The sequence below is a fragment of the Astatotilapia calliptera genome, chromosome 17 (assembly GCF_964374335.1).
Source record: "Astatotilapia calliptera chromosome 17, fAstCal68.1, whole genome shotgun sequence".
Lineage (NCBI taxonomy): Eukaryota > Metazoa > Chordata > Actinopteri > Cichliformes > Cichlidae > Astatotilapia > Astatotilapia calliptera.
The window spans coordinates 20,461,900-20,470,844 of record NC_137438.1 but is presented as its reverse complement, the minus strand read 5'-3'; the positions used below and the strand labels follow the sequence as shown (position 1 = coordinate 20,470,844).

Genomic DNA, 8,945 nt, shown 5'->3' with positions numbered 1-8,945 from the left:
CAGCAGGTGTTTTTATTCAGAGCCTCAGTGAGAGCTCCGCCCTTTAACAGGATCTGTAAACTGTGTGTGTGTGCCTGTGTGTGTTTACAGCTATTTTGAGCATATTATCCTCTGCTCAGAAATGAATCACCACTCACACACACACAGTAATTTTATACATGCGGGAGACGCACTCAGGATATTCAGGATGCTGTTTTTGTTGCTTGAATGCATTCAGTATGCAATTCAGTCTCTCTCTCTCTCTCTGTGTGTGTGTGTGTGTGTGTGTGTGTGTGTGTGTGTGTGTGTGTGTGTGTGTGTGTGTGTGTGTGTGTGTGTAATGCTGATGTTGTGAGGACATGACTGTTTTCAGAGGTGTACTGTAGGATCCTCTAGGGACTAAAACAATGAGTCTCACTGTGTAAATATGAACATTAAAATGAAATCTGGATTTTATTTGATGTTAAAAGTCATCTGCGTGAAATTCAGGAATTAATATAAAATAAAATATTGCTCTTAGTAAATGGTGACTGTATTTTATCCTCGGACTCTGCTAGGGCAGCTTTGCATGATTCACATTCATCTTCTGTCTTAAAAAGGCAGTTTTAGCCCCTCCCCCTCAGCCTGAGATTAGGAATAGCTGCTCTTGGTGATGTCATAAAAGTAAATGAAGAGAAAAACTCCTTGAAGTTGAGTGCTTAGCACAGTTAGAACATTTTTAATCAGATCAGAAACATGTACATCCTGAACTGAAGAAAAAATTCACAGCTGTATTACACGGACTGAGCTCCATGTGAGCTGCTTAACTGTGTGAATCTACAGGACAGTTCAAAATGCATGAACAATGTAGAACAAATGTGGAGGGATGCATCAAGTGTATAATCTTTGCTAAACCAAACCTATGGGTAAAGGAGAATGAAATTTCCATAGTGCATCAGTCGGAGCCCATATTACCAATAACTACCTCAATGCTGTTGGTCAGCAGGTGCTGGTGGAAACTGTGATAAAGGAAAGAGAAGAAGAGGAGAGGGATAGGCATATTAGGAGGCAGTGGGAGAGAAAGAAAGGCAGAAGAAGATAGACTTCTCAGTTTGTAAGAGATGTTCTGATTGAATCTCTGTTCTGAGTGAAATGAGCAGGGTTATTTCCACTTCTTCTTTTTTGGGGGGATAATTTTATTTTTTTATTCTTTCCACTTTTAACAGACAAACAAAATGTGAGGTCGGACATGTTGGCAGAGAAGCAAATGCAGCTCACACAAAGACCCAAATTTGAGTTGTGCACGTCACTGATTTCCACACATAATTATCTTTTCTTTGAAGGATTCAGGATGCATTGCTCGCTTACGTTTAGGTTGCCACTTCTTTTAAGGCTCTGTTTTCTTGGTTACCATGGTGATGTGTTCCCACTTTGTCTGGACAACTGCAGACAGGGAATAGTTTCCTGCTGAAATACATTAGAAACATTACAAATTCATGCTGATTTTCACTATAACAGGCTCATCACCAGCTGCATCCATGAACACAAACAAATACATGGCTTTTGCACAAAATGACAACAAAAGAAGGAAAAACAAACAAAGTAACGCACGAAAAGACCACAGAGTCTCCTCTGCGTTACTGTGAGTCAGTGTAACACACTCTGAAATTATGGAAACATGAGGCTGGGGGCGTGTTCATGTCTGCCTTCGGAAGAACCAGCCTCAGCTTCAGCTTGTCCTTGCTTCGGGTGCAGCTGGAGCTTCTCCAGGCCTGATTTTCAGGTTCAGGTTGGAGTCCGAGAGAAGGAAAAGGACATGCTTGGCATTAGTGAGGGGTCCTCACAGAGGCGGGAGCAGAGTGGTGTGTGTGATGAGTCACAGATCAGTTGAGTGGGATGTTTACAAACCCCCAGGCGCTCTCTCTTTCTGTTGACACATAATGCAGCCTCTGACATATGCACGCTGTGATTCCAGCGTGTGTGTGCGTGTTTGCATACGAGTGTGTTAAAGCATTGACAGCGTTTGACAGTAATCTATGAAATGAGGCTACAGCTGCATCTCAAGTACTCACAGTCTTCTTCTGAAATCTCTGAGGAAATAATGATGATGCACTTTTTTTTATTTCTCTAACTCGACGGAGACGCAATGAAGACGATCATTAATCCATTCACACTTTCAGACTCATCAGCTTATCATCAGCCTTGGCTTGATGAAGATGAAAAATCCTCGCAGGCTCACCTGAGTTCATCACTGTGTTCATGTCCTGCATGTTAATGAAGCTCCCAAGCTCAGGGTCCGACAGATGAAGCTCAGGCTGAAGCACCAAGAGCTGCAGTTTTGGTTTTGGTTTCCCCATAAACTGTAAATAAAAGATGACATTAGCCACATGGACTCCCCACTCTAATTAACTTGTCAAAATAGTCCTTATACTGAATGAAGCCCCTCAGTCTATCCTCTCCTGTTTCTTTAAGAGCCTCCCTCCCTAAAAGTCCACTTTAGTCTGATTGATGAATTCCTGGAAGCTACTAGAAGGGCCACACCAAGGCTTTGAGACTGTATATAAAAGATGGGGATTTGGTGCATGAGTTCCAGTTTAGTGATGGTTTGATTTAAACCCCCCACTTCCTGTCACCTGTGGTTGATCCACCCATAGTCTCTGAGTGTCGTTCACCTCCTCTGATAGCTGTGAGACTTTGAGTTTGGACACAAAATTATACTAAAAGAGTTCACTGATGTTTGCCTGTTTTATTGCTGTTTGTCCTCCTGGATACAAACCAAACTGCAGCAGCTCTGGGTTTAGTGGAATTTCTTTTGGGATATGTTCCTCTTATCGCTCTAACCTCATCCATGTACGTCTGCAATATTTAACTTTCCCAAGTTCCACATGTTCGTAGCACCTGGTTAGTCTGAAAAACAGCTCCAGCCAATCCTCTACTTAGACTCAGTTTTCAAATAATCATATACATTTAAATTACTATATAAACTCTCTGATGAAAAGGAGACCATGTTTTTGTCTTTAAAAAAAAAAGTTGTCAAAATTCATTATCCACCTCTGATCTAAGACATTCTTGGCATCAAAGCTGGATTTGTGGTTCCACTGGGGATTGAACCCAGGACCATCTGCATGTAAAGCAGATGTGATGACCGCTACACCACAGAACCACCTAGCCACACCAGGCTTAGCTCACATTCACTGCCCCAAATCAATAACGGTGACTAATTCAAATCTAAACCCCCTTTAAGTTGACATGGTAACTTCATTACTTCATTAGCAAAGATTACAAAACATCCAAACTCCATCAACTGCCTGAAAAGAAGATCTGAAGATGGAAATCTCCACCCAACTGCAAGCAAGCCCCTGCTGAATCAAAACCCACACTGTCCCACCAAGTACCCTGCTTTAATGTGTGCTTGACTCTAAGTCACACCACAGTTTACTAAATGAACCTCATGCTGCACTGACTTAAAACTGGAGACAAACAAAGTCTGAAGTTCTATATAGCCCATTTCCATTAGTACCTACTCGGATAAGCTTGATGTGACTCAACGTTTCTCTTGTTGCCAGATTTCAGCATTGGCAGAATTGATTTTCAAGGAGTCGCTTTCATGACTCATTCAGTCTGTTGATGTCACATTTTCAGATCACCTCAGATTACTTGGAACCCCGGGTGAGCAGGTACTTAAAAAGGTACCTGTTGCCAGGTACTACAACCTAATGAAAAACCTTTAAACCGTATTGAGCTGTCACAAGACAATTCAAGTAGATGCTAATCAAAAAGGGCTAATAAATGTCTTCTTTGCAGCCAGAGAAGTCACCCCCTGCTGGTCACTGGAAACAATGCAGCTCTGTTCTGAGAGCCAGTGAGTTGCAAAAATTTAGAACTTTTTGGCTCTTGAGGTTTTTTAAAACCCATCTTAGGTTTTTTTGGTGGTTAAGGTTCAGGTTAACACATTTATCTGTGATATAAAGCAATGAATTTCCCAGGCAGCAGTCCCTTTAATGGAGAGCAACATTTAGCCAAAACATGAAAACCGCTCAACCAGATGACCTCAAATTTGGCACAGAGCTCCCTGAAGCCCCCGGCAACACATGAGCCGAGTCTGAAGAATGAGCATGCACTGATTTCAGTAATTATGAATTACATGTTTAGACTGGAAGATCATCAAACTTATATATGAACTAAGTGTGAAGGACTAGGCCAGGCTCCATCTGCTGCTGCTGGGGATCATGTGAGATGGTCCAAAGCTACCGGGCATAGACTTAAATGGACCTGGTGGTGAGATCAGCTGTTTTTGAGGTCAGGAGTTCACTGGATGTATTTTATGATGTCCTGGGAGTCCTTACAGGCTGAAAATGGAGAGTCTGAACATATTTGAAGACACACTGACTGAGTGCAGATGACTCTGTGAGGAGATAAACAATGTTCACCATAAATACTGCTGATAGTTTGTGAGTGCAGGTTTGGTGTGAGAGCTGTAAAGCTGCAGGATTCTCTCTGATGGGACCACACGAGTCCCGCCCGCTCTCTTCATATCGAGGTCAGTCTCTGCTTTTTGTCTTGTAGCCTGCAGAGACTCATTCTTCCGCTTCACTGCTGCTTTTCCTCCTGTCCCTCCTCCTCCTCCCTCTCTGTGCCAATCCACGGGGATGAAAGATGGCCGCTCGTCACATTGAAGGCTGTCAGTTAATCGCTGCACTTGTCAGACAGGCTGCCGTTGTTTTGACATACAGGGGATTTTTCTTTTTTTTTTTACTCCTTCCTGTCAGAGTCCACTGCAGATGTAGTCCCACCTGTCTCTGTGTTTAAACTGTTATTTCTGACAAGAGGAGAAAAACATCTTCAGATAAAGTACTCTCAGCTTTAACCACAGCTGCAGATATTGTTCCACTGACCTGCTTGTTGAGCATAAATAATCCACACAGCAACATGTTAATGACTGAATGCTTAAAAACATAAAAACAAATTTTAATCATGAAAAAACTCATAAAAGAGTGTCTTTCGTCCCGTCTCTCTCCCCTCACCCCGAACTGGTCACAGCAGGTGGCCGCACCTCCCTGAGCCTGGTTTTGCTGAAGGTTTCTTCCTGCTTAAAGGGAGTTCTTCTTTCTCACTGTCGCCAAGTGCTTGGTCATTGGGAGCTGACTCATTGATGGGTGTTCTCTGTATTATTATAGGGTCTTTATCATACAATATAAAGCACCTTGAGGTTAGCGTTCTTGTGATTAGGCACTTCTTCCTACTTCTTTTTTAAACATGTGAGGTTATTTATTGTAATTATGAATATGTTTTTTTTGTTTGTGGTTTTGTCTTTTTTGTTGTTTTATTTTAAAAATATTCAGAATAAAGGCATAATAATAATAATTTGCATATTCTAACTTGCGGGATCAACAGAACCTCTTTCCAGTCATGTTAATGCAGTTATAGCTTTAACAGTGTGGGAGAAAGGAGGTGATTTTTGTCCAGTGAGTCAGAATCAGATCAAACATCCAGAGCATCGGTGTTTGTTTCTGTTAATCTGATGTTAGACTCCTGCAGTTCATCTAAACTATGATGTCCTGTGATGCTCAGAGTTGGTTACTGACAAAGAAACGAGATGTTGGCTTCAGATTGTGACACTTGGAGTTGGTGTGAAATGGATTCGGTTGCAGTTTCCAACACAGCTTACATGTTGTTTTTAATGTGGATCACCATCATGTTGATGTCTCGGTACTCATGAAGCTATGAGGGATTAAACACCAAATTTCAATGCACTCTTCTGCCCTCTGAGGGCCTGTAACTCAGAAGATGTTCATAGTGTGAAGGTAAAGTTTGTCAAACCCTTTCAGAGAGGAGATAAGTTGACCCACAGAAGCACCAGAGATCATGTCATAACCTGTTCAGGCAGGATAAAGATGGGTTCATGGGTCCTACAGAGATTCATCTTTAAATCCAGACATTTTAAAAAGTAGAACTGGGTATGTGTATCATTTTGATCTGGACTTTGAGATCTGCACAGTTTTCAAAAATGAGTTCTTCCATGTCATGTTTATGTAGTCATTTTGTTCATTTTCAGTGGGACAGGGCAATCGCACCCCTCAGTTACACACTGAAATGATCATGGCCTGTAATGTTCTGATTGGTGTTTGTGGACTCATATTAATTTCCTCCAAGTTTTTCTTCTGTTCAGTCGCATATGTACTAATTTGTGTACATGCACACAAAAATATTATTCTCTGTGTTTAGAGGGTATAAAACTCAGAGCAAATAATCACTCAGAAAGATAATTACATGCAATTTATATTAATTTTAATAGCTTTGAGTTAAATGAATCATTAAGTATAATAAAAAAAACAACTTTAGTACGTTTCTAGAAACATTACAGTTTGGATTAAAACACCCCCTTTTTCTTTTAATGCTCCCGTCTCTCGGTCGCCATGGTGACATGACTCTCTCACTTCATTAACATGACGTCACCTACACCACGTTCTCCTTTCCTTTAAACTTTTAGTGGAATAGCCCTTTAATCCTCAGCTGGGAGGCGATGGGGTGAATTCCTCAGAGGCGAGTCGGGACAGGAACCAGATTTCAAATATCTTCGAGCAGCCATTATCTGTGTGTGGCTTCCTGTTAATACATCTGCAGGTTCACTGCTGCCCACATCTGTGTGCTTTATCACTTCATTTTAGAGCTGAAGCTGGAAATCAAACACAGGGGTCATATTTATTTTATACCCTATGTAATAAAATTACTGCAGGAGGTTGGAAATGCTTTAAAAAGATCCCACTGCTAGGACTGAGGCAGAAACCATCCCAAACATGTCTTGATATCAGGAGGAGTCACTCCCAGCAGTGCTCGGTGTACATTTATTTTAAGTTGTTTGGGAGTCAAAGGTCAGAAGTCTACACAAATCCAGAGAGGCAAATACAAAAAAAAAAAAAAACCAGCTGGGCATTTCATTTCAAGTCTGCTGATAACAAGAAGCTTTTCCCGGATAATCATTCCAAATGTTTTAGTAAAAGTATAATGAAATATCTTTTATATGAAGTTTAAAAAATTCATTCTTCATTCATTCATTTTTATTTTATTTTATTTCATTTTATTTTATTTTTTGACTTTGTGCTGTTCTGCATTTTGGTCTGTTGTTTGCAGATGTGCTATAAACTTAAAAATACACTGACTAGATCAGTCCGTTTTTTCACACTTGGCTGTCAGCCCTTGTGCTTATTTTTGACCCACATGGCCCACAAAACACCAGAACTGTATGTTAATACATCAATTTTACATTTCTGTAGTGAGAATTAATTTCTCAATATTCGCAGATCTTTGTAATACCGCCCTGTAAACATCTCCTGGTCAACGTTCCCTCTAAGCTGTGCATGTGCGCAATTGCGCACTGACAACATGTACAACCACTGGAGATGTGAGCAGGACAGACCGAACAATTGACGGAAAAGTGTGGACTTTATACCAGTTTATAAATTGTGTTGATAGGCCACATAAAACCAGAGTTATGATAAAAATATTTGCAATGTTTGGTTTTCTTCCTGAATACTATCGTTGTTTATATTTACTGCGGGAAGAAACGGTAAAAACGGCGTTTTATAATGAAAACGCTCGAAAGCACTCTTCGCCTGTGAGCAAAAACAACGCCCAAAACCCCCACCCTTTCCTATTGGTCGAAAAATGTACCATGTTGACCAATCAAAAAATGATATGGCAACATGGCATTTAGTTTTTAGGAAGGGGGGATGTTTTAGGAGTGATGGCGGTGTTTTGAGATGTGAGACATTTGTGATGTTTAGTGCAAATCCTGTGTAGTTAGTGTGTAGTGTAGCCACTGTTTTGTTGTGTGTGTCAGAACAATGAGGCGACTGCTGAATGTTACAGGTGTTACAGGAGTGATACATCTCCTGTTGTCAGGCCTGCAGGTATCAGACTGTTCTCCTTCATCTCATAGTGGAGAGAAATTATTTTTGGGAGTTGCACAAATAATTTGTGTGGCATCAAATTTGATGCAGAACAGCTGATTGTTCTGTAAATAGTTTGAAATGTTTGTTTAAAAAAACGCCTTGGCTGCATTTTTAGGTAAACAGCTGCAAAAATCTCAGTTACTTTTTTGAAGAAGTAACTATATAATTAATTGCCCAACATTGGTCATTATATACTGTATATACAGACAGAGAGTTACAGGACTCTCTCCCAGACCACAGACTCATACTCATAATACAAGTCAGAGCTTTATAAAAATCAGAAAAGAAAAAAAAAAGGAAAGTTGTGTTTTCAAAATTGTTTTCAAGTTATTTTTACTTCCAATAGTGTTAACATACTACACAGGTCATGAACAAGATTTTTTTTTTTAAATTTTCATTGTAAGTGGGCTAAAGCAGTTAATTAAAAGTAGTCTAACATAAATGTAAATGCTGTAATTTGATTATTTTAATAAACCATGTAACTTGGATGGATTTGATGCTGGCGTGACCACAGTGACCATGTCTGCTGTTGCTCACAGTGGTCCACGGGATCGCTCAGGGAGTTTGTGTGTTCGCTCAGACACATGAAAAATTAGAGGGAACATTGCTCCTGGCAACAAGAGGTTGAGACAGAATTGGATAAATATCAACAGCTTATTTTAAAAATCACATAATGATTTATGTTTATGGACACCATGAAATTCAGCCTAAACCATTATTTTCATAGTTATATTAAAACATATATATAACATATATACGTATTACAGAGTGCTTCACAACAAAGAAGCAAAACATTAATTAATGCATTAGTTACCCAAAAGCAATGGCAAATGTGTATAAATTGTTCAGCATTATTGGGGCCCTCACAGATATACGATAACATGTGCAATAATGATCCTCCATACAATCAAAGACGCTGGCTTTGAAATTTGGGCTTCGATTGCATTGCTTAAATAAACAAAACCCTTCCTGGAATAACTGTGGGCTGGAAGGACATAGTGTTCATGATCTCAAAGAAGCTCAGATTCAGTCCTC

The 8,945-nt window shown here is 40.1% G+C and overlaps 1 non-coding gene across 1 annotated transcript; it reads right to left on the bottom strand.

Annotated features, from left to right (window-relative positions):
• Positions 1 to 3,048: 3,048 nt before the first annotated feature.
• Positions 3,049 to 3,121, bottom strand: trnav-uac (transfer RNA valine (anticodon UAC)). The gene has a single exon. It is a non-coding gene; the product is annotated as a tRNA-Val (tRNA).
• Between the last annotated feature and the right edge of the window lie 5,824 nt (positions 3,122 to 8,945).